This window comes from Bos javanicus, chromosome 13, assembly GCF_032452875.1.
Source record: "Bos javanicus breed banteng chromosome 13, ARS-OSU_banteng_1.0, whole genome shotgun sequence".
Classification (NCBI taxonomy): domain Eukaryota; kingdom Metazoa; phylum Chordata; class Mammalia; order Artiodactyla; family Bovidae; genus Bos; species Bos javanicus.
Genome location: NC_083880.1, coordinates 41292774 through 41319663, shown reverse-complemented (window position 1 = coordinate 41319663; position 26890 = coordinate 41292774). Strand labels below are relative to the sequence as shown.

Genomic DNA, 26890 nt, shown 5'->3' with positions numbered 1-26890 from the left:
GAACCACAAAATCGTCACTTTTCAGATGTGTGGACCAAAATCAGAGGCTCCAGAAGCTGTCCCTGGTGTCAAGGCCACGCAATCAGTAAGTGACAAAACTAGGAGGTCAGCTGCTCAGCTCTCTCCAGCAACCCCGTCCTCCACGCCACCTCGCTCACTCCTCCTTTCAGGCTTACTCTTTTATCTCCCACTCGACCATGAAGCCCTCGATGACAGCTCTCATCTTGGGCTTTCTTTACATCCGGATGTTGCGTCACAAAAGGAGATGTGCAGGAATGTACCAGAAACGCCAGCTGACGGAGATGAAAGATAGTGTGGCGACAGAGAAAACCAGAGCCTAAAAACATAGGAAGATCAACTTTGAGGTAAAGGGGGTCATTTTATGTCTTGTTCATACTAGTTTATATTCATGGTCGTGAAAATCATGTGGCTTCCAAGTAAGTTATCAAAATAAGAAAAGAAAACAACTCAGAAACACACATTAGCTTTGATGAATGTACTGGGATCCTTGGTGTGTTTTTTTGTTGTTGTTGTTGTTTGTTTGTTTATGACCGCACTGCTATAGGGCATGGGGGGATTAGAGGAGCCATTCAGACACTCCAACTCAGATAGTGTCAAAACCCAGCCTCACCTCCAAGCTGAGTGTCTGCCCTGGATGCCACCCAGCAAGGACCGCACACCCCAGCATCTGAGGATGCAGGGTGCTCTTTTCCTAGAACCCACCTGTCTCTGTGAGGCCCTTGGGTCTCCCACAGGGTCTGTTGGTCTGGACCATCCCAGGACCTGGCCAGCTCCCAGGATAGGCAACGAGGGCTTAAAGATGGGGTGGGAAACTTGGCCACTAATTGTTTATCCAGATGGCCACTGTCCATCTGGGGAACTTCTGGAATGATCTGAAAGAGCCTCTTGGACCCAACGAGTACCCCCTACTCACTCAGGCAAACTGGCCTTAGGTTAGTGTCCTGGATCAACTACGTGTCACAAAGAAAGGACCAGAGAGATGGCACAGAAGGGAAGTGGGCTTTGTCTGGGCCTGGGGCAAGTGAGCAGGCTGGTGCGAAGGAGAGTGGAGTGTGGAGTCGGGGCAGGTGGAGAGAAAAGCCGAGGGCCCAGAGGAGAGCGGAGGCCGCGCCAAAGCACACAGCCCATTCGGACCCCACCCGGGGCCAAGGCGAGCAGGAGCTGCGGGCAGAGGAGTCAGAGCCCGGCTTGTAGGAAGGCCTCCTTGACAGGTAGGGAATGTCAGCTTTCCATAGAGTAACGCTCTGGTCACCACTTGTCCAAATAGTCATAAATCACCGGTGAATTCCTGGTGCTATTGGGAAGGTTTGGACTTCAAAGCCTACAATTCACAAACAGGAACCTTTCATTAACTCTGGAAAAAGAATTTCACTTTATTTCAATTTGTGTATTTTGGTTATTTAGTGGAAGCAGGGATTTGCTGACCAATATGACACACTGTTTTGAATCAAATGCCTTTTATTATATAGCCATCAGACACCGAAATGATTTGCTTACATGCTTGACCAGCTTTCATCTATACCAAATGTTTGAAGTTGCTTTTTTAAAAGATGAGAAAACTTTGCTTGTTAGTTTAAAAAAAAAAAAAATCGCTGGTTTTATTCACTAGGTACCATGAGACCAAAAAATAAAAACCTCAAAGCTGTAACATTTTGATTTTCCTGGAGTTCAAAGTGCTACCTTTCTCCATTAAATAATCTAAAGCATCCTTCTTGAGAGAACGGAATACAAGCAAGAGAGAGTCTGGAGTTAAGTGCCTGCTGGCGTGTTGTTCTGCTGAGGGAATAAGTCTCCACCATCTCAGCTGTGCTTGGATGTTCAAGTCAGAATCATTTCTTTCATCAGACACATGTAATGGAATACTATTCTCTCCACTGAACATCGCTGCTGCCTGGACCTCTTAAAGTTCAGGTCAAGCACCTCTTTTTGTTTTTATTGAGAAGCACTGCATCACACAAAGAAAATATTAGACATTGATCTTGAGTAAGAGCATTAAAAAGCAAACTGAGATCCAGGCTACTTTCAGCTGGGACAACCATTTCCTTCAGGCTTGACCTGAGTGTCAGATGTTTGACTCTTCCGGGAATCAAGGTGAAGAAGGATAAACATGCAACTTTGGGGGTGGAGAGGGAGGCAATCCAACTTGCATTCTTTGTAAGCTGGCAGCAGGACATTTAACTGCCAGTTGTGGACAGAGTTTGGGAAATTCATCAGGAGTAAAGTAGCTCAAACTCGGTTCAAGCAGGGTGGTCACCAGTAGTAGGAGAGGAGGCAGAGAGAATGAAAGAGAGTCTTTGCACAAAGGCTACCTGTTTTTCCATGTGGCTAAGACAGCAGAATTGTCACCCTTCTGCCGGAAGCTCAGATGAAGATGCAGCAAGGAGGAAGCATCTCATATAAACTAAATAAAACACAGAGGACACTGTCATTGACGCAGGCTGGGTGGCTGGCAGGCACCCTGCATCCTGACTCCTACAACAAACTTGTCGAATTGCATCATATACCATCTCTGCAAAAACTCATGCTCACATGGATTTAACTATCAAGCTGGGGTAAAAGTCCCTTCCACCACTGAAGTCTGTTTTACTATTCAGTCTGGCTGCCCACTGACAGGGAGACGGGGACACTGATAAACAGCACACATGTCAATGAGCTCCCTGATGAAAATAACTCAGCCTACCATCCTTCAGAAGCAGTCACATACAGAGCAGTTTGAGACGTTCGTAAAAATACAAAGTACAGGGACTTCCCTAGTGGTCCAGAGGCTAAGACTCCACGCTCCCAACGGAGAGGCCCGGGTTCCATTCCTGATCAGGGAACTAGATCCCGCATGCCAGAACTAAGACCAGGCACAGCCAAATAATGGAATAAATTAGAATATTAAAAAAAAGAAATAAAAATACATTCTTTAGCTAAGAATTCCTGTTAAGTTAATCACGATAATAGTATTTATATACATCAGATCAGATCAGATCAGATCAGTTGCTCAGTCGTGTCCTACTCTTTGCGACCCCATGAATTGCAGCACTCCAGGCCTCCCTGTCCATCACCAACTCCCGGAGTTCACTCAGACTCATGTCCATCGAGTCAGTGATGCCATCCAGCCATCTCATCCTCTGTGGTCCCCTTATCCTCCTTCCCCCAATCCCTCCCAGCATCAGAGTCTTTTCCAATGAGTCAACTCTTCCCATGAGGTGGCCAAAGTACTGGAGTTTCAGCTTTAGCATCATTCCTTCCAAACAAATCCCAGGGCTGATCTCCTTCAGAATGGACTGGTTGGATCTCCTTGCAGTCCAAGGGACTCTCAAGAGTCTTCTCCAACACCACAGTTCAAAAGCATCAATTCTTCAGCCCTCAGCCTTCTTCACAGTCCAACTCTCACATCCATACATGACCACAGGAAAAACCATAGCCTTGACTAGACGGACCTTTGTTGGTAAAGTAATGTCTCTGCTTATACATCAGGACTCTCTCTCTCTCTTTTTTTTTTTTTAGCCTACATTGCTTCCAAATACTTTGCTGTTTGTTTGGTTATTTTATTAGTGAGATGTTGTTTACCTTCCTGGGGAGAAGGCCGGATGGCCCTGGTAAGGCCTGCAGCCTCAGCGTGGCCTTAGTTTCTGACTTGCACACATAAGGTGGCCACTGTATGGCAGGCGTGTCAGAAGCCCACACTATGATGGAGTGAAAGCGTCCAAAATAAAGTTTGAAAGTCACATCCCCCCCAGTGAACATTTTCATTTGTACTGGAAAAAATAAAAAGACTACTATTTTTTGCTTTTGATTTTTGGGGGGCTGCTGCAAGGGCCATTTTTTAATGAAGTTCTCTGCTGCCTTTACCCCTTGGACCAAAAATCAAGGATTTCCTGATGAGCCCCATGCTTATAATGTTTTTGTGCCTGTTTTAAAAAACAGATTCATATGCTTGGCTGGGTCAGGTCTCAGTCGCGTAGTGCAGGAGCTTCACTGCTTGGCAGCATGAGCGTGTGTGGGCCCAGTAGCTGCAGTGCTCGGCTTTAGCTGCCCGGCAGTACATGGGATCTCTGCTCTCCTACAAGAGATTGACCCCAGGTACCCCACTTTGGAAGCAAAGTCTTAATCCCTGGATGACCAGGGAAGTCCCTCTGTTCACTCTTTAATAAGTCTGTGGTTTGGTAACCCAGCCCTCACCTCTCACTGGACCTAATGAAGCAGCCCTGGGTCCTGCCTCTCCACTTCGAGAGAGCAGGGTAACACGCAGCTTCAGGCCAAGGGCAGTGTGTCGTCCTTACACTGTGACGTCGTCCGTGATCAGCACTGGGAAGGCGCAAGACAGATTCCCTGGTGGTGCTTCTCCTGTTTCCTTTGTCTGCAAAAGCACAATATCCAACTTGAAAAGTGGCAATAGCCTGCATTTTTAGATGCTCTACAGTAACATCAGAAAAGCTACCTTGATTGCCTTATACAATTGCTTAAAGGAGTGAATGAAATAATCCACATTAACCTTTAGCCCAGTGAAAATATTAAGTGATAGCTACTGTTAAGAAGTGTTACCTCATTATTTTGGTTGTTATAAACAGTTCTTGTTCCTGTATCTGGATGTGCCTAATTCCAAATGTACTGAAAAATCATATCTACAGGCAAACCTCTTTGGGGGGTGCTAATAAGTTAGGGATTCTTTGGAAGGAAAAAAACATTAAGCCAAAATACCTTGCTTCTTGTCTTGTGGAAATTTTTATGCACCATAAAAATATGAATGAAAACCAATTATAAGTTTTCCTCAACACATCCTCTACCAAAATAATAAAATTACTCATTAAACACTTTGATAATCTTTAAATGGAGTGAGACTGATATTCTCATCAAGAAAAGCACTGTGTGTCACAGACGAAAGCACCCTGCTTAAAAACCAGAAGAACTGAGTGCGAGTCTTTTTTTCTTTGCCCTAAACTAGCTGAGTGATCCAAGGCAAATTAATTCTCCATTATTTTCCTTTATCTGTAAAATAAGGGAAAAGATGCTCTTATCGTGGAATTGCTGTGTGGGCTGAGATAAGAGTTGCACAATTACCCTTCCCATGAGATGGAGAAAAGGAATTGTTGAAATTGAAGACAATTTCAGATAGTTCATTCCAAAAGTACTTGTGTGGTGGCCTCATCTTTCAGTGAAAAACGCTGCCCTGGGCCATAACACAGAATGGACGTCAGGGTGGCTAGACTGGAGCTGAGATGCTTCTAGGGAAACCTCTCCTGATACTATTACTTTTGCAGCTTCTGCTCCTCAAATCCCAGGCCAGCTGTGAGTAATCATTAAACCTTACACTCTCTTTTTATCTTTTGGATTTCAAAAATACAAATATTTAATACTGTGATTTGTAGTCAAAGCTCTTTGGGTTACAAAACAGCAGAAGATTTAGTGGCAGGGGATGGGAGTGGAGGCTTTGGAGATTAAAAGGAAAAGGGATGGGTTATCAAGAGGCAGGGGCTCTTGGAACCTGTGAACACAGATGCCCTGGGTCTCTGGACTGTAATAAACCATAGTTCAGAGCTTTCACAAGACCCCAGGACATTCTCTGTGTGTCTCTCAGTCAAGCTTCCCTCTCTGGGGCTGCTCATTCTTATTTCTGGTGCAGTTCAGCCTTTGATTTTCCACTTCCCAATGAACAAAGCAGTTCCTAGCAACTTCTGGACTACACAGGCCAGCAGTCAAGACTGAGCCAGTTCAAGGATGTGTTCTCCTCCAGATTTTGTGACTTTCATAGGGAAGAGGCTCATTGGCCCAGCTTGGGTCATGTGCTTCTGCCTGGTCCAATCAGAGAGGCTAGAAAGGAGAGAGTCTCATTTGATAAACAGGCTGCTCTCCTTATAACCATGGTGGATGAGGATCTGGGATTTGGAGTTCAGTATTTAACCATCCCCACTTGGAGTAGAAATGTATCATGCACACTGTGGCTGTGAAAGTCCCAGAATAAACAAAAATCAAAACCCTCCTGTGATTCTTACATTTTGTCATTTCAGAGTGAAACCCCGTATTCAGCACAGAGATGGAAAAGTTTAGGTTTTAGTATTATTCCTCCCCTCTCCTCCCCCTCTTCCATCCCATCCCCTTTCTACACCCCATCGCTCTCCACTCCTGCTCCCGCTCCTTCACTCCTCCCCTTCCCCTCAAAGGTGCTGACTCCAAGGAGGCTCCACCAACATGCTACACACTAGGTCCCATCTCTGCTCTGCTCCCGGAACCCTGTCTTTGCCACGGGTCTTCATAATCCTTACCTGGCAAATAAAGACTAACAGCACCCTCCTTTCATGCTGGGAGGATGTCTGAGTTGTGGAAAGGCCCCTGACCTTATCGGGCTCCTCCCTTTCACCCAGGCTTTCCTCACAACCTCAGGCCCTCTTGGCTTCAGGACCAGCGGGGATGCAAGACATTGTCTGGGAGCAGACAGACACAGAGGCCTTGCCCACTTTCCTAAGGCCTGTCTTACTGATCAGTTTTGAAATGTTTTTTTTTTTTTTTGTAAAGCACTTGTAGTCTTATTCAAAGTACCTTAGGAAAGTCATCCATCACCTTTGAACTCAAACATCTTCATCTGTTGACTGAGGACCAGGGATGCCCTTTTAGCCTTTGCTTATTCAGTTATCAGAATTATTAATAAATTGTAAAATGTACAAGTAAACAAAGGAAATCTTACTAGATGTCCATTACAGCCTCATTTTCAGTAATAAAGCAATAAAACTACTTAAAGCGTTAGCCGCTGAGTCATGTCCAACTCTTTGCAACACCATGGACTGTAGCTCACCAGGCTCCTCTGTCCACGGGATTCTCCAGGCAAGAATATTGGAGTGGGTTGCCATTCCCTTCTCCAGGGGATCTTCCCAACACAGGGATCGAACCCAGGTCTGCTGCACTGCAGGCAGATTATTTACCATGTGAGCCACCAGGGAAGCCTCCCAAATAGCTTAAACACTAGGGCAATTGTGGTAGACTCATGATGGAATATTATATATCCCTTCAAGTCACATTTCATAAGAATACATAGTAAGCATTTCTATCATTTTTAACCAAAATAAACCAATTTTGCAAAACACTGTGAATGACTTGACTCCCAACTCTGTAGATACAGATATGGATAAAGAACCAGAGATGGTGAAATAAATATAAATAAAATTTTTAAAGAGTTCTAAGAACACACAATAGAATACTGGATGTTACTCTTGCTGTGTAGTAGAACCCAGTGGCTCAATTATTCCTCCCTATTTTTTATGTATTCCCTAAATTTTCTACAGTGAATATATATGCCAGCACACATATAGGTCATTTAAAAATATGGCAGTCCTAGACCATGAAGGATTTATCTTATGTATTTTCAAACATTGGCCTTAATTTTTTGTTACATCACAGCCAGGCCCTCCTTTTCCAAGGGCAGGAAAAGATGCTGTGGGGTTAAGGTAACTCATTGAAGTTGGAGAAAGAGATCGTGTCAGCCTCAGCATCTCAGCCACAGAAAGTGGAGCTTATTAAATGTCATCCTCTGGAGGCCAAATGAGACACATAGGGCTGAAAAAGTGAAACCCACCCAGTGTTCCCCCTGCTGATGATAAAAAAAAAAAAAACAAACCATGCAGGAACTCAGAATACTAATTCAGGTGGTCTCACTCTGAAGTTTTGGAGCAGAAAACATAAGTGAATTCACACATCACTAAAATGTCATCACATTTTATGAAAATGTACCATTGTTGGCCTGCTTTTCCCACCTACACAGTTTCTCTTGGCTGCATTTCAGGACAGCATCGTCTTGTTTCTCCACCTTCCTTTGGTTCCTCGGCCCCCCTCCCCCTTTCACTGAGGACCCCCGCAGTTCCAAGCTTTGCCCACCTCCTCTGGCCCAGCATCTCCAGACAAGTGTCCGAGTCCCGACCCCACAAATGGCCCACATCATCCTTGGTGTAAGATAAACACAATCCAAAGACAAACATTTGGTTGCTTTCTGGACTCACTCTTTTCCTACAAAAGTAGTCAGCAAAGGACTTTACAGCTAGGCTGAAGCCAGTAAGGTAATGACTTTAGAGTCATTTAGCATCGTGAGCTCCTTGTTGTTGGCTTCTTTGCAAGTGGATGGCCTCCACCCAATCAGGATGAGAGTTTCTTGGGCTTTTGAGCCTGGAAAAGGGCAGCCAGGATGCCCAGCTTCAGGTATCAGTTGACTAGGAGCTATCAGTTGACTAGGAGCTAAAGCTCTCCTGGGGTGGGGCCTACCCAACCAGGATGAAAATGAGTCCAGCAATAATGAGAGGTCACAGGCAGTTATGGACTGAAGCCAGGAACACCTAGAAAACAGAGGGAGCATTAGCGACACAGGGGGAGCATGATGCCTGATATACAACTAGAGAGTGCGCTCACGTGAACTTCCAGTGCTGTGTATCATGGTGCTACAAACATTACAGATCTAAGAAAATGGTCAGCATTGGCTCCAGCCAAAAGTCCGCACTGCAGTTTGAGACGTGACTCCCTGGATCTAGGCCATCCACTCTGTTAAGTTTCCTCTAATCATGAGAAAATTGGCACCTTTTCCGAGACCCCAGGGTTTCACAACTTCCGTTGGATCAACCACAAATAACACAAGTTTCTGGGTTTCCAAGTTCTTTTTGGTGTAATACCTGGAGTTTCCATTAGAGGTCAGCAGTAGCCAATTCCCCGAGACATGGTGCCCACTGACGGACTTCAAAGTCTAGAACATTCTTCAGGAAAGCGTTTCTCTGGCTTTCGTGTCTTCACCAACAGCACTAGTATCAGTAACTTGAGCTTTCCTGCTATTTACATTCCAGGTTTGCTTCTAAAATAATATGTACAGCAACTCAACAATCTATTAAGATGCTAGGTTTTCATTAAGACACAAATAGATGCTGATAAGCATGGGCTATAAACAGGGGACCTATGCCCCAGGAGGTGGGGTATCCAACAGGTCAGGAGCAGAGCCTGACCATAAAACCCATAATACAATACTGACCAGAAACAAGGATGTGGGCCATAGGCACCACCTGTAACATACACAACCTTACGGCCAGGAAAACAATTCTAAAAAGAGGTCATCAGTGTATGGACATGAGAAGGTGCCCAAGTCATATTGCTGAGTGGAAGAACCAGTTTAATGAAAAAAGCCTGTGAAGTATGACTTCACTCTGTACATTCATACGTACATAATTTTTAATATGCAATTTCAGAGTCCAGAACCTAATAGTAGCTATGTCAGGAGTGTGAGGCAGTGATGGGTTTCTAAGATTGTTCTGTGCTTCTCTGTGACTTAGATAACTGTGTGTTCCTTTCATAGCTAAAGAAGTTTTCCCTTGAAATAACAGAGAAAATGTCATCTTCCTGGTGATTTTCTTGTGGCCTCCAGGAGGTCCTGGTTTCTACCCTATCTCCTTCGTCTTCAGTTTTGTCTCTCCAGCTGGAATGCAAGGAACCCAAGGCTGGGACTGAGTCCCATCCCAGACTGTGGTCCCAGCACCTGGCGCAATTGGCCACCCAGGAGGGAGTTCTCAGTGTTGCTGAGTGGAAGAGAGGAAGAGGGGTGTGTAACATCAACCTGCTTGAGCCCCAAGTGGAGTGTGAGCTGTCACTCCCAGCACTCCTGGGGGTGGGGCAGCTCTCCTCCCCAACGTGGCGTCTTCCCAAGCCCTCCCCATGGAGATTCATTTGCAGACACCTGGAGAACTGTGGGAGTGGCCAGCTAGGACCATCTCTGGGCAGGGCAGGTGGGGAGGCTGCAGGACCACCCAGGTGGGCAGGGCAGGGTCCAGGTCAAGGTAGGGCACTGGTTGAGCTGGCTCCACAGCTGTTACTTGGCACTCTCATCTCAGTACCTCCAGCTGCTTCTACGTATAGCAATGACCCCATCATCCAGCAATCCCACTTCCAGCAATTTGTCCAAAGAAAACACTATTTAATGTCACACATGCTTTGATACATGTAGCATCATGAAGAAAAATGAGCTTGCCCAAGTGTCCACCAGCAAGGCACTAAGTAACCCAGACTCTAGGGTAGTATGTATAACGTGACAAAGGTGATGGCTGTCAACATGAAGTGCAGACAACAACTGTGCCAGAAGTCTTGTTAAGAACAGATTCTTCCTTCCATAACCTGCAAGATTTGGATTCAGTAGAACAAAAGGCCTAGAGATCCGCATTTGCACATGCACCTCAGGTAATTCACTGCACACCTGGTGGGGGCCCATCTTTGAGAAACACTAAAGCAGCTGTGTGTTAATTGGACTGAAAAGAAGGCATGCAAAAGCAGAGATCCACAGAATACCAACACATGGAAAATCGTCTGAAGGATTTCCGACCCAAAAGTCTTTGTGCTGAGGTATTAGTGGAGAATTTTTATGATGACTCCATTGGAAGTTTTTCTTGGTTTACCTGTATTTTCCAAATTTCTCACAAGATGTTTAGGTGACTTGTATAAAAAGGAAATGACAAAATCTAAGAAGTTGGACCATAAAGAAAACTGAGTGCTGAAGAATTGATGCTTTTGAACTGTGGTATTGGAGAAGACTCTTGAGAGTCCCTTGGACTGCAAGGAAACCCAACCAGTCCATCCTAAAGGAAATCAGTCCTGAATATTCATGGAAGGACTGATGCTGAAGCTAAAACTCCAATACTTTGGCCATCTGATGAGAAGAACTGACTCATTTGAAAAGACCCTGATGCTGGGAAAGATTGAAGGCAGGAGGGGAAGGGGCTGACAGAAGATGAGATGGTTGGATGGCATTACTGACTCGGTGGACATGAGTTTGAGCAAGCTCCGGGATTTGGTGATGGGAACCTGGGCTGGTGTCTGGTCCTGAGGGGGAGCTCCGTCACCATCCACTCCTTGTGAAGTCCATGGGGTCACAAAGAGTCGGACATGAATGAGTGACTAAACTGAACTGAAAACCAAATCACTGTCTTGCTTCTCTGGTGGGCATTTGTAGCTTCAGGAGACCTGATGGGTGCCACGGGGAGGAGCAGGGTGGCTGGGATTCTCTGCTCCCTCTTTCTGAGAACTGCAGTCCACAGGCTGGACATGGAGCTATTTCATCCTTCAGTTTTAGAGGTGATCTTTTTTTTCCTGGGTCACAGGACAATCAAATGAATCAATTTTTCTCACTTCACGCTGTTCTGTTTGTTTCCTGTAAATTTTCAAAACTCATTGAACACTTGCTAAATAGCATCTAGGTTAGGTGGGCGGCATCTGATGTGATCTGGATGTATGCTTAGCTATTCTAGGGTTGACCTACCACAATTTCCAAGAGATCCACACAGTAGGAAAGAAGTAGATATACCTGAACAGTTTGAGAGGCACAGTAGGATTACAGACTTTGGAAGCCAAAAACGAACGTCAGTTTCAATCTCCATTTGTCTGGGAAATGTGGGGGCAAAGTGAATGTAACCTTTCTGAGCATCCCTTGGTATCCAAGGACAATGATGAATGAAAAGGGTGTTTATCAGCTTAGAATGGAATGATGGGAACCTGGGGTGGTGTCTGGTCCTGAGGGGGAGCTCCGTCACCATCCACTCCTTGTCGTCCTGGTCAAGTCCTCCCCCTACAAGGACAAGACTCTGCTGCACTAAAGCCTGCCTCAGCCACACATGTGCACCGGCCCCATGCTCTGCTCACCCATGTCATGGCCACACTCTTTTCTCCAGCCAGAGTACGCATCTTCATTATCATCCTTACCTGCTTTGTTTTCACTCCACTTCTTCCTGCTTATCCAGCCTGGATGGGCTTCCACTGCAAAGATGTAGCTCTCCACACCACCTCTCTTGAAGACTCAGAATGTTATTTATTGAACAGGGAAAGGAAAGAAGACGTCTCCATGTGGGTCTCTCTGGGGTCCTTAACGCTAGGTGGAGGAAAGGTTCTGGGAGAAAAATCCAGCTTTCCTTGTTTCCCCAGAGAATTGGCCTGCCTGGACCTGGTGTCCCCAGCTCCATGTCCTGGACTGGGAGGCTGTGGGCCTCCTCTCGGTGGACATGAGGGTGGGCTAAGAGATGCCAGTGCACAATGGTGGAAAATGCAGGACAGACTCTGACTTACACTGGTTACCAAGGAAGTTTTTCTCTTCATATCAAGGAACCTTCAGTTGCCAGAGAATGTCAGCAAAGAAAGGAGTCGTGATCCCTGCTCTCGTGGGATCTCAAAACATTTGAATATCGTTGTCCACAAAGCTGGCAGAGAAAGAAGGCAAGGACCTCAGAGCAGCCAGCACAATTTCAAAGAAGAGGTCTGGCTGGAGAAGGTTCAGAAATGGGGCTGGATCATGAGGTTGGACAAGAACAGAGAGTCAGCAGATGTGAGGCAGCTCCACAGACACCAAGGAGGGAGTTTGCCTCAATGTGGAAGGTTACGGAGAGCTGGTAAAGGCTGCAGCAAAGCAGGAACATATGGACATTGGTAGAAAACATGGAAGCAAGGCTACTCAACCTTGAGATTCCCCTGCATTCAGTTCAGTTCAGTTTAGTTGGCTCAATTGTGCCTGACTCTTTGTGACCCCATGGACTGCAGGACACCAGGCTTCCCTGTTCATCACCAACTCCTGGAGCTTGCTCAAACTCATGTCCATCATATCAGTGATGCCATCCAACCATCTCATCCTCTGTTGTCCCCTTCTCCTCCTGTCTTCAATCTTTCCCAGCATCAGGGTCTTTTCCAGACCTGAGTCAGTTATTTGCATCAGGTGGCCAAAGTATTGGAGTTTCCGCTTCAGCATCAGTACTTCCAATGAACATTTAGGACTAATTTCCTGTAAGTTGGACTGGTTGGATCTCCTTGCAGTCCAAGGGACTCTCAAGAGTCTTCTCCAACACCACAGTTCAAAAGCATCAATTCTTCAGCACTCAACTTCCTTTATAGTCCAACTCTCACATCCATACATGACTACTGAAAAAACCATAGCTTTGATTAGACAGACCTTTGTTGGTAAAGTAATGTCTCTGCTTTTTAATATGCTGTCTAGGTTGGTCATAGCTTTCCTTCCAAGGTGAAATCAGCCTTATGAAAGTAGATGACAACAGTGATAACGACAACGAGGGGCCTTGTCAATGGTACTCAGGGGAAGGAGCAAGACCCTGTCCTTCATGTCCCATCCTGGGCTCAGCTCACATCTCCCTCCAAATATCCACATCATTTTATTTCAATACTAATTCCTTCCTCACATTGTCTCAAACATGAAACACTGTTTGTGTGTGTGTGTGTGTTAGTCGCTCAGTCATGTCTGACTCTGCGACCCCGTGGACTGTGGCTGCTGAAACACTGTTCAAGTCTCTTCTAATGTACAAGTCCCTTTCCCACCCCCTTTTTTTTTTTTTAACTTTTTGTTCTGTATTTCGGTATAGCTGATTAACAATGTTGTGATAGTTTCAGGTGAACATTGAAAGGACTCAACCATACATGTACATGTATCCATTCTCCCACATGGGGCTTCCCTGGTGGCTCAGACAGTAAAGAATCTGTTTGACAATGCAGGAAACCAGAGTTTGATCCCTGGGTGGGGAAGACACCCTGGAGAAGGGAATGGAAACCCACTCCAGTATTCTTGTTGGAGAATCCCATGGACAGATGAGCCTGGCGGGCTACAGTCCATGGAGTGCAGAGTTGGACACGACTGAGTGACTAACACATATACACGTTCTTCCCAATACTCTTCTTTTCTTGTTATTTCAATTTATCCATCAAATACCCAGGATTGGAATCCCATAGTTTCCAAGGTCTGACTTTTACAGGCTGCCGCCTCATTCCACATTCAATGCCTTCCTCCGATTTCCTGGAAATCGGTCACTGATCAATCTTGTGATAGGTCCCTTGGCAAGATTCGTGATGTTGTTGTAAGGAAAAGTTTCCAAAAATTATTACCAAGACTCTACTCTGACTCATCAAATAATAATTGTGTGGCTATAGGAATCCATGAGAGATTTTGGTACACATTCATGGTAAAGAGCCACCATCAAGATGCTCCAAAAGCTTGTTTCTCTCCTTCTTAAAGAACATCCAAAATGGAGGTGATGAGGCAGAAAAAGCCCCCTCTCCTCCCACTTCCTTTCCCTTTGGGATTCTGCTGCTGCTGCCAAGTAACTTCAGTCGTGTCCAACTCTGTGCGACCCCATAGACAGCAGCCCACCAGGCTACCCCATCCCTGGGATTCTCCAGGCAAGAACACTGGAGTGGGTCGTCATTTCCTTCTCCAATGCATGAAAGTGAAAAGTGAAAGTGAAGTCGCTCAGTTGTGTCCGACCCTTAGCATGGACTGCAGCCTACCAGGCTCCTCCGTCCATGGGATTTTCCAGGCAAGAGTACTGAGTGGGGTGCCATTGCCTTCTCCGTTTGGGATTCTACAGCACAAGAAAGAATTTTACCATTGCCACAATTTTCCTCCTAATATTTCCCCCTCAAGATAGTTTATGACTCTCATATTTCATACTGGGGCTTTTGAATCAAATTAAAAATTAGTGTAATAAAACATGGCTCTATAAAAGAACTCTATAAACCAGCAGTCAGCACACAAGACCTGAACTCTCTGAGATGCATCTGCCATCCGTCTCCCAAAAGGAGACGTGGGCTGTTGGGGGAAAACATGGGTCCAGGGCCCAGCGGAGACCTGCGTTCAAATCCAGCTTTGCCATTTCACGCTCTGACTCTCTTTTCCTTTTTAGTGGACTATGGAGGCTAAAAGCTCCTACTTCTGAATTCTCTTCCACTTCAAACATTCTATAAATCCAGAGTTCTGTTTCTTTTTAACATGAGGCAGTTAATACAGTGCCAGCAGGGGCTCAGTCCATAAACTGAGCGGGATAGAAACTCAGCAGGCCCACCGAGATCCCCTTACCCCAGCGCTGTGTCTGTCACCCTCTAAGTTCAACAAAAGATGACTGAATGAACTGATTCCCTCATCTGCACTCAGTTATACAGATACACTTGGTTTCATGGCTGGAAATCACAAGATGATTTTTGATTGTTTTGGTTCAGTTTAGACATCAAAATTTTCCTGGTGGCTCAGTGGTAAGAAACCACCTTCCAATGCAGGACACGCAGGTTCGATCCCTGAGTCGGGAAGATCCCCTGGAGAAGGAAATGGCAAGCCACTCCAGTATTCTTGCCCGGGAAATCCCATGGACAGAGGAGCCTGGTGGGCCACAGTCCGTGGGGCCACAAGAGTCAGACACAACTGAGCGACTGACACTTCCTCCTCAACACAGTGTCAAGTTTCTGTTTTCTAAGCCCTCTTTCCCTCATCTTTTCTCCTTCCTGACATATTCTCACCTTCTTGTCTTCCTCTCCCGCATTCACAGTGAAAACCCTACCCACCCTTCGCTGTGGTTCCCTGAAAGAACTTCCCTCTGGGGATGAGCATCGCTCAGAGGAATCATATTTTCCTCAGATCTGTTCAGTTCTTCTTTGGTGCAACAATAATTCTATGCTCGTGGCTTAACAGCAAGTATTCTAGGTCATCAACTACTGTGTACACTCTTCATTTAAGTCTCCCTAAAAGCAGGATCCTAAAGGGATATGGAGGCAGGTGGTCCACGTGGAGGGGATGCCAGTAGGTGGGGGAGGGAGTGAGGAGATGAAGCAGGACAGGGAGAAAACCTGACAAGGTGGCAGTGGGCATTACCACCTGGGTGCCTGGAGCTCAGTCGCATACAGGACCCTCTGAGGAAGCACAGAGCCCAGCTGGGAATCCCGTGCTGGAGAAGAGGGAGCCTGGGGCTCTGACCAGTGAAGCCCGTTGGCCTCGAGGGTTGACCCTGCTGCTCCTGGGAGCGTTGACTCCCCTGATTCCCAGGTTGCAGGTGCCTGTGAAGGAGCAAATCAGGGGACACCTTCAGGAAGATGCTTCAAGCAAGAAGATGTAGGTGCTGGGACTGTGGTCACTCCACTCTCCACCTAGATGATAACCAGTGAATTGTTCACACCGATAAATGGAATATGTTAGTCGCTCAGTCGTGTCTGAGTCTTTGCAACCTCATGAGCCTGCTGGGCTCCTCTGTCCATGGAATTCTCCAGGCAAGAATACTGGAGTGGGTTGCCATTCCCTTCTCTAGGGGATCTTCCTCACCCAGGGACTGAACTCAGGTCTCCTTCATTGAAGACAGATTCTTTACCGTCTGAGCCACCACCACAGCCTGATAAATGGAATGTTTCCTGCCATATCAGTAAATAAAGGCAATCACGTTCATCAGCAATTAGAGCCACCAGCTTGTGAGCCCTGAGGGAACTCAGGAAGGAAAAGAATACCTGCCATCTAGCAGCCATCAGATAGCAGCCACTTCCCACGTTGAGCCCCAAGGATGTGAAAACACAGAATATAGGGCCCCAGATAGGTGAGGTGCATATCAAAGGAACTATTTCAGGGAGTCCAGACTCTTGCATCTTCCCATACATAGAAAAGTGCTAAATTCCTTAACTTGAGATGTCTGGTTTTCTTTGATTAGCAGTGATCTCAGACTACTTGCCCATTTGTTGCAAAACTCTTATATATTCTGGTTCCCCTCTCACCTCTTTGGGGCAGTTCTCTCAGAGTTACTTGAGATGATGTCTGCTGGATTGAAGTCCCAAACATTCCCACCAAATAAAATACAACTCTCAACTTTTAGATTGTGAATGATTTTTAGTCGACCATTCTAGGTTCCCCACAGCCCTTGATGTTATACCTCAAGGGCACTTGGCCAGTACACCCTGATGTTGCATAGGGTCTGGGAAAGGCACTCATGTTTTCTTTACATGTTCACGTAGGACATGTCCACCACCAGGGGACGACAAGTGGAGCAGTAAGCTTCAAATCATGACTTGGTCTTCTTGGCAATCAGCCCCCATGCTAAAGCTCTCCAGGAGCCCATGAAGAGATTCCTCATTAAAACAAAAGATGCTCCTATTACACAGGAAATTCTGAGGGATTTAGGAGCTCTGAGTCAAAAACCAAGGTCAAAGGCCAAATATAAAACAAAACATGCTCCCAGAAGCCCTTATCACTTGGGAAATTATAAAAGGGTTTTAGGAACTGTGTGCCAGAACCAGAGGCAGAGACCAGTATGTAGATTCTCTGTAATTTCAGACAGACACCTGAAGGATGGAGTAGGACTCAACTCAGCCATCTCCTAACTGACTGTGACCTTGGTCCTGCCTCAGTTTCCCCCCATTCCCTTGGCTCTGCTGACTTACCTCCCAACTCTCTAGCCAAACTTAAACTTGTCCATTGCAAGCTTTTATTCCTCTTCTGACCATTGCTGTTGTTTGGTCACTAAGTCCTGTCTGTCTCTTTGCAACCTCATGAACTGTGGCACACCAGGGTTCCTTGTCCTTCACTATCTCCCAGAGTTTGCTCAAACTCATGTCTATCGAGTTGGTGATGCCCTCCAACCATCTCATCCTCTGTCATCCCCTTCTCTTGTCTTCAGTCTTCCCCAGCATCAGGGTCTTTTCCAATGAGTCAGGCTCTTCGCATCAGGTGGCCAAAGTACTGGAGCTTCACCTTCAGTATCAGTCCTTCCAATGAATATTCAGGGTTGATTTCCCTTGGGACTGACTGTTGTGATCTCCTTGCAATCTAGGGAACTCTCAAGAGTCTTCTCCAGCACCACAATTTGAAAGCATCTGTTCTTTGGTGCTCAGCCTTCTTTGCAGTTCAACTCTCACATCCTAAGAGTTGAAAACCATATTGGAAAAACCATAGCTTTGACTATATGGACATTTGCCAGCAATATGATGTCTCTGCTTTTTAATATGCTGTCTAGGTTTGCCAGAGCTTTTCTTCTAAGGAGCAAGTGTCTTTTAATTTCATGGCTGCAGTCACCATCCTCAGTGATTTTGAAGCCCAAGAAAATTTCCAGCCAGACACACTGCCATCCCTAAATTTATCCAGCCTCTTTCTTTACTCTAAATATGGCCAGCAGTTGACTAATAATAATTCAACCATTAAACTGGCTCTTGTCAAATTTAGGCCTTATTCCAGAGATGGGAATGTGGCATCCCCAGGGTTTATCTTCTGTTTTTAACAAATCAACACACAGAAATACAGTACACTGTAAGTGACTAAAAAGAAAACAGATTAAGAAAAAATTTTTTAAATAGAGGCCTAAGGTCATCATTGATCAGGTTGCTGGGTCAGGGGTCTCCAAGGGAATAATATGTGATTGGAGACCTGTCTCCACTATCAGTTGAGAAAAGTGAGGTTTAAGGAATGACTCGTCCAAGGTCATATTTCTAGGAACTGTGATCATTGGACCTTGCTTCTAGGCTTTCACCAAAGCCCCAAGTTTTAAAAGTTGGGATGGAGGTGGGCTTGGACGTGGACAGATCTACAGAGGTTCAAGTTATCATTTATGATGAAGGGAAAGGAGACATTTCTCCTCCCTTTGTCTTCAGAAAATAATCTCTCTTAATAATTTACTGTGCTATGCTGTGCTGTGCTCAGTTGCTTCAGTCGTGTCCGACTCTTTGAAACCCTATGGACTGTAGCCCACCAGGCTCCTCTGTCCATGGGATTCTCCAGGCAAGAATCCTGGGGTGGGCTGCTATGCCATCCTCCAGAGGATCTTCCCATCCTAGGAACTGAACCCTTGGTTCCTGCATCTCCTGCATTGCTGATTCTTTACTGCTGAGCCACTGGGGGAAGCCCCATATTAATTAACTACTCATGTTTAAACAGGATAGAGATGCATTAACCCATTCCAAATGATAAAAGAACTAGCCATTTCTCATGGAGTCTGAAGTGAAGTCACTCAGTCCTATTCAACTCTTTGCGACCCTGTGGACTGTAGAAAAAGAGTCCTGGAGTGGGTTGCCATTCCCTTTTCCAGGGGATCTTCCTGACCCAGGGATCAAACCTGGGTTTCCCTCATTGCAGGCAGATGCTTTACTGTCTGAGCCACCAGGGAAGCCCACCTGCCATTAAAAAATAAGGACACAAATGAGAAGGAGTAGGGCAGGAGTTGTCCACGTCTGGGAAGTCAGGCTCCTGGAAGAAGTGTTCCACTTGGATGAGGTAACCTGGGCTGAGTACAAGCTCTGACTTCCTCTGCATGTGCCCTGTCCTGGCTTTGGCAGTCCTGAGCAGCACACATGAGATTTCCCTTCAATTTCCAAGCTTCCTGGAATATGATATTGATTAGATCTCTTCTATATTATGCCCTGTAACTTTATTTTCAGGCTCATAAACTCTATAGGACCAAACACAGGCTGTTTTGAACATAATGAGACTTTTCAAAACCTTAAACATGCTTCTGGTTTTCTGCAGCTTCATTTTACAATAACAAGACCATCTTATATTTAGATCCTTTTTAGGGTGCTTGGGTTGGGCGATTTCTCCAGAGGGGACACAGAGTGTGTGTTTCCAGCTGCAATTCAGGCATCCCATCCTGGTCACCCACTGCGGATCAGGCCAGGTTTTAGTTGACAGAGATGAAGTTGTGTGCAGTGGTGAGTCTAACTCATGAACAGGTGTGTTGAGTTTTGTCTTAACGTCACAGCAGTCGGCTGTGTCATTTAACAGTCCCCACCAGGTAGCACCTAAAAGAGGTGAGGGAAGAGAAGGGAAGGGGACTCAGGCTCTGGAGGTCAGCTTCGCCCACAGATCACAGGCCCCACCCACAGATTGCAGGCCCCGCCCACAGATCACAGGCCCCACCCACAGGTCACAGACTCCACCCACAGGTCACAGGCTCTGCCCTTCAGTGAGGCATTTACCAACACTGGGGGTTTTGTTTGTTTGTTTGTTTTTCATTTAAATTTTATTTTATTTATTTTTAATTGAAGGATAATCCCTTTACAGGATTGCACTGGTTTCCACCAAACATCAACATGAATCAGCCACAGTTTACCCATGTCCCCTCCCACTTGAACCTCCCTCCAACCTCTCTCCCCATACCACCCTTCTAGGTTGTTACTGAGACCGTTTTGAGTTCCCTGAGTCACACAGTAAATTCCCACTGGCTATCTATCTTACATATGGTAATACCTATTTCCACATTTTTATGCAAGCCCTTGTAAGTAGGAAGATCCCCTGGAGAAGGGAAAGGCTGCCCACTCCAGTATTCTGGCCTGGAGAATTCCATGGACTCTAGAGTCCATGGGGTCGCAAAGAGTTGGACAGGAGTGAGCCACTTTCACTTCACTTTCACTTGTAAGTAGGAACCTGCGGGTAGGCTGACAGGGAGAATTAGTTTAGGAGAGGCTGCTGCCCCAGGAGGAACGGAAGTTACCTGTTTCCTGCCTGTGCTTTTGTCTGTTGTCAGCCCCTGTGTCCACACTGCTCAGGGCTAATAGCTCAGCTTCTCCCAGCTTGGCTGTCAGCAGGGACCAGCCATGCACCCAGAAGGGAAGGGGATGACAAGCCTGGGCCCGACGGCTGGGTCTCTGAATGGGACCAGAGGCAGAGATCTGCGCTGAAGTTTTGCTTCCCACAGTTGAGGAGGCCCTCGTCTTTAAATTTCCACAAATCAAGGAGGTTCCAACCTCGGGGGAAGGCGGTAGAGGCAGCTGCTGGCGGGCACAGAGAGCCTCCTTGGGCTCCTCGTGACATACGAGCTGCTGACAGTCCTGCCAACATCTGAATTAAAGTTTATGTACTGACTCACGGGGCGAGGAGAGAAGTTTAGAGTCAGGATGTGAACGTTCTTTTTCTTTCCACGCTGGAGGTCAGTACGGGCGAGCCCTGTATCCCCCCTGGCTGGGCCAGCCTGCAGAGCAGGGCTGTTGATTGCTACTCAGGTGAGTTTCCTGCCGATGGCCCTCGGTTTTATCCTGAATGGCATAACGTTAAATCAATTAGCCCACAGACCACAAATTGCTCCTGCGACTCCTTCTGAGGGTCTAGCAGGGTCCTGACTGACCCATCCTTCAACTCCTCCGGGTCCATGCTGGCCCCAGGGTGACATCACCCTTGAACTGGCTTCCCCACATGGTTGACCTCTCTCAGTCCTCCCCTCATCTCGGGACTGGATACTGTGGATGCCTCCTGCCCACTCTGCCTGTGCTCAGTGCACTGCCCCTGCCCACCTGCCCACTCCCCTGCTCACCATACCCCAGAGAACACTGGCCATGCCAGCCCCAGGTCCCTGCACCCACCTCTGCTCCAGCTCAAGCCTTCTCCAACTCAGTTAAACCTCAGAGCACCTGGGAAGGTTAAAAATAGAGATGCCCAGGTACTCCTCAGTGTCTCAGATATAATGTGTCTTGAGGGCAGCCTGGGCAGCAGTCTGGTTTCCAAGTCAGGAGCCAAGCCTTAGGGTCTTGTTCAATGTCACTTCCTCCAGAAAGCCTTCCAAGTTTGCCAAATCAAATCTGTTTCTTAGTCTCTCAGTACACATGAGGAAGACAATAGCTTTCCTTTTGAAATTAACATATAGAAGAATAAGCCATTTTGGAGAATATGTTTCTGTGAGTGCTAACACGAGTATAGACATCTGTGACTCCAGGACACGACTGGGATGGCGCATCACTGCTTCTCAACCCTTCCTCCATCTCTGTCTCAGGAAGGCATTGCTTATTTTTCCTCCTCATTTATTTCACCATATCAGGAAAAGAGCTAACTAGCCTAAGACATCTGTGTTTGTCCTGGTGTTATCACCTGAGAGCCAGAAGTTGATATGTAAGTCATAAAAATCCACTTAGAAAATAAGGAGGGAAGGAGATGCATTACTTACACATGCAGAAGTTTGGGGGTTTGAGAGACAAGGCTGAACCCTTGGGAATGCTGTCCTCTCCGCCGTGTCTGACCTCAGAATCATGTGCAGGGGGTGGTCCAGGGTGAAATTCAGGGAGGAGAGCCATTGCATCCGGGGTGCTGGGAGTTTGAATTCAGAGCCAGACTGCTTATCAAGTCCGGGTGCTCTGTGTACCAGCCTCGGTTTCGGAGGAAGCCAGGAAAGCTGAGGACACAATGTCCTGCAGAATCAGGCCCAGCTGCTGACAATAACTGCTTCACCAGAGCCTCTCATGCAAGACCAGGTTTTTATGTAACTTGAAAAGCATGACATTAACCGAAAGGATCATTCATCTTGCAAGTTATGGTTGGCTGTAAAATAGAATGGAGAATTCTTTCCCTATGAAAGACAAAATGTTTGTCTTCTACTTCCTTGGTATTCTTTCTTTGGCTTTTTTAAATTTGAATCCCCATCTTTACCTTGGCCTTATCTTTAAATTTTTAATTTAAAAGAAGAAAGCTGTAGTTTTCTCTTTTAACTGTGTTTGGCTAAAATGGGCATTGAGCCTCACTCCTTCAGGCTGTGCTTTGCTGTGCTAAGTTGCTTCAGCCATGTCTGACCCTTTTCGACCCCATGGACTGTAGCCGTCCAGGCTCCTGTGTCCGTGGGGATTCTCCAAGCAAGAACACTGGAGTGGGTTGCCATTCCCTCCTCCAGGGGATCTTCCCGATCCAGAGATGGAGCCCATGTCTCTTATGTCTCTCGCATTGGTGGGTGGGTTCTTTACCACTAGCGCCACCTCAGGCTGTGATATTAAACAAACATTTCAGGTAGCCAAAGGTCATTTGTGGTTACTCCATGACTTGGAGGGAATATCTGCAAAGTATACTGAGGAAGCTTTGGATCAAAAGGCAGAGGACTATGCTCAACCCAGCTTTACCATCAAATTCTTTCTCCATCCTCAGGAGAGTTTGCGTCAAAATTTTGCTTTCTTTGTTTGCAGAATAAGGGGTTTGGGCTAGATGATCTGTTCAGGTCTTCTCAGTCTAAACACGCATAATGCTGTGTGCTTCTCAACCACCACGCTTCCTCCCTCTCTACTTGGAAAACAAGCCTTACGTGGAGGATCTCATTTGATCCTCAAGCTTAGTTGGCAAATGATGTATTGTTTTCCCCAGGTCCAAAGGGGGAAACTGAGGCCCCTGCAAATTATGTCTTGAGCTCTACATCATCAAGGGCATGAAAACGGAAAGGGTGAATGGAATTGAAGCTGGGGAGTGTTCACACTCACTCTGCTTTCTTGACACCACTTGCCTTTCAAAAACAAATATCAGAAAGGAAATTACATTCCAAGACTAGCAACCTCAGGATCGTTTATTTTCCTAAGGTGCCTTGGGCAATGAAGATACTTTAGGGATTAGAATGAATTCTCTGATAGTAGCCCCCACCTGTGGGAATTCTTCCAGCGAGTTCAGTGTCTCCCCAACCCACCCGGTGCAAACCTCATGTCCACAACCCCTTCCCAATGGAGCATCTCTGACCACTATAAAGCCAGTGGAGTGGCTGGTAGTGGGGGCTTAAGTCTGGGATGTGGGCAAAGGGAAAGCAGACCTAGCATCATTTCACAGATCGAAAGCACTCAGCCAGGGAGAATATTCGTTCCCCAGGACACCCTATTAGGGGCTAACAGATAATGCAGCTGGGCCCTGCAACCCTTCTGTTGGTTTGCCCCTGACTTGCTGACTGGCACCATAGGAGACAGGTTTGCAGTAACTCTCAGCAGAGAAATGAAGAATAAGAGTGTGTAGTATCCTGGAGGGCTGCACCTTCTGGTGAATGAATTTAGCCAGAAACATTTTGCTGTTGTTTTAACACCTGCTGTTCATTTGACTCGATTCAAAAAGTATTTGTTCAGCATAAAAAGAAAAAAAGCATGTTATAAGAAATGTAATTCCACTTTTTCCAAACAAGAATGTATATGTGTCTTATTTTATTGACTATAAAATGTCATCAATTATTAAAAGCTTTAAAATCTTACAAGTCATCAAATAAAACACGTTACCAATTAAATTTGACACAATTATTTCTTATCTTTCAGAATTTAATTTTATAATTAATGAGCTTTTTAAGACATGAATGTAGATTTTTATCGTATATCACCCTTTAATGGATGAAAAGGGACAGTATAAGTACACAAATGGATTCACATTTTTTCCTAAAATCTGTTCATGTTCTGATTTTGCCTCTTTTGGGTCACTTTTCTTTCTTTCCTTTAAAATTTTTCTTGGAATATAGTTGATTTACAATGTTGTGTTGTTTTCTGCTGTACAGCAAAGTGAATCAGCCACACATATACATATATCCCCTCTTTTTTTGGATTTCCTTCCCATTTAGGTCACCACAGAGCATTGAGTGGAGTTCTCTGTGCTTTATAGAAGGTTCTCACTAGTTATCTATTTTATGCATTTTTTATACATAGTAGTGTATACATAGGGGCTTACCTGGTGGCTCAGAACATAAAGCATCTGCCTGCAATGCAGGAGACCCAGGTTCCATCTCTGAGTTGGGAAGATCCCCTGGAGGAGGAAATGGCAACCCACTCCAGTATTCTTGCCTGAAAAACTCCATAGACAGAGGAGCCTGGCAGGCTACTGTCCATGGGGTCACAAAGAGTCGAACACAACTGAGCAACTGATGTGTCCACTTCCAGGGGATATGTGGGGACTTCCCAAGTTGCACTACCGCTAAAGAACCCATCTGCCAATGCAGGAGACACAAGAGGTGTGAGTTTGATCCCTGAGTTGGGAAGATGCCCTGGAGGAGGGCGTGTCAACCCACTCCAGTGTTCTTGCCTGGAGAATCCCCATGGACAGCAGAGCCTGGCGGGCTACAGTCCATGGGGTCACAAAGAGTTGGACACGACTGAAGTGACTTAGTACAGCACAGTGTATATTTGTCAATCCCGGTCTCCCAATCTCCCATTTCGTCCCACCTCTGTTTCCTCCCTTGGTGTCTATACATTTGTTTTCCACATCTGTGTCTCTATTTCTGGTTTGCAAATAGGTTCATCTATCCTATTTTTCTAGATTCTCCATATGTACATTAATATATGATATGTTTTTCTTTCTGTCTTGCGTCACTCTGTGTGACAGGGTCTAGGTCCACCCACGTCTCTGCAAATGGCACAGTCTCATTTCAGCTCAGAGACACTGATGTTCCTGCGGGGTTGCTGTGTGTTTGTTTTGCCACCACACAGGGTCATCCTCTAGGCCACTGAGAACTTTGAGGCTATAGCACATCTTAAAAGGATGTTCTGCTATTGTCTTCAATATTTTCCTCCAGGCTCATAAAATTCATTCTACAGATTTTGAGAAATTTGTGCAGGGAGTAACAGTTAGATCATTACTATTGCCTGGCCAACCCGAGTTGTAAAATGCATTCCAAATTTCAATGTGGAAAATGGAGGGAGAAAAAAGAAAAGGAAAGAAGGAGTGGGGGAGGGCACTCACCCAGCAGATGGGAGTGTAAATAAATTGGCAGAACTTTTCTGAATGACAGTCTAGCACCATTAAATGCCCTAAACGTGTCCAGAGCCCCTGCTGGCCCTTGACCTCACCACTCATACATTAAACATAATCACCCTGATCTATCCACTGTTCCCTTCAGCCATCTTTTTCTTGCCTTCGGACGTCGGCACACGCCATCGCTTGCTAGGCTAGAATCCTTCTCTCCCTCCGAGTTCCCAGTGCTCACTTGTCACTCATCTTGTCATCTTCCCCAAGACCTAGTGTAAGCGTTGCCCCTCATACTCGCGCCCCCCACCCCCCACCACAGTGTAGTTGGCTAAGGATTTGTCAACATCCACCAGTGTGGGCTCTGTGGGAGAAGGTCTCCTAAATTATTCACCATCACACACAAATGGGTGCTTCATATGTGGCAGCCTCTAAAATACATTTATTGATGACTTTTAAAAGTCTCTGATGATTTTTTAAACTATTTGTTTTAAAAATATAGTATAAGTAAATATACAAAATAATATAATACATAAATTTAAGGATAAGAAACAAAATATATATATTATTTACATATGCATAATGCTTTTTACATACATTATATATACTAAAATATTATAAAACATAAATATAAGAATAACACATTATATTATATAATGTATTATATATATGTATGACCTTCTATATATATATACATTAAGTAAAATTTATCCTAAAATCAAATCCAAATGGTTTTTCTTTTTCTTCATTCCATTTGTTGTTTAATCATGGCAGTTTTTTCTTTGCTTTCTATCTGGAGTATGACTTTTTTATTTCACTTTTGTTTATTTTCCCTGAAGTATTTCATTGCTTTTCTTTTTTCTTGTTGAATAGAGAATAATGTGTCTCCCTCATATTTTCAAGTTGCTCTACCTTCTCATCTCAGTCAGAGGGCCCAATCCATGGCATTTTGTTCTCAAATAATTTTTTAACCAAGATGCTCCCCCCCATCAGAGCTTCTGTCCTTCACATCCAACCTGGAACGTCTCCCTGGATCACAACCCAGTTGTCATCTCTGGACTTCTCTTCCCTTCTCACAGCTGGAGTCCACATTCTTCCCATTGTTCCATACACCATTTACTACATTCTGGAGAAAAGTTATTTCTAAGGTAAGCTTCAGAGATTCTCACGGCTCATTATTTTGAGTTTGCCTGTCTCCTTGCCTGGGAGTTTTCTGAATGTAGATTCCACACCCAGAATGACTTTTCTTCTCAGTATGGAGGGCATCAATCCACTGTCATCTCACAGTCAGATCCATAAATGAGGAGTCTTTTTGGTGTTATTTTCATTCTGTTCCTCTGTCTTTATTCTTGGTGTTCTGTAACATCCTGAGGTAGTATCTTGTATTTAGGAAGGTTCTCAAAGGGTATTTACATCAGCATAGACACCTGCCCTTTTGTAAGGTCCCAATTCGGAGAATATGAGCCAAGTACAACAAAAATTGTTTTGAATGATTTACTTGACCACCTTGGCAGACATATTTCGGATTGTTTTGCCCTGGTTTGCAACTTCTTAGTTCTGGTTTCTTTTTTCTCCCCCCTTTACCTATTTTGCTGAGGTGTAAACTTTACACTGAAAAAAACCTGCAGTACCTCAAAATGTGACTGTATTTTGAGACAGTGGCTTAAAAGAGGTAATTAAGGTAAAATAAAGTCATTGGGA

At 45.4% G+C, this 26890-nt stretch overlaps 1 long non-coding RNA gene across 2 annotated transcripts; it reads right to left on the bottom strand.

The window, feature by feature from the left end:
- Positions 1-577: 577 nt before the first annotated feature.
- On the bottom strand, positions 578-21955 carry LOC133259198 (uncharacterized). 2 transcript variants are annotated; one of them, XR_009740306.1, is made up of 3 exons: positions 21678-21955; positions 6740-19542; positions 578-4369 (listed from the first exon to the last, which is right to left on the bottom strand). It is a non-coding gene; the product is annotated as an uncharacterized LOC133259198 (long non-coding RNA). The 2 variants fall into 2 exon arrangements; XR_009740307.1 differs by having other exon boundaries at positions 6740-6822.
- Between the last annotated feature and the right edge of the window lie 4935 nt (positions 21956-26890).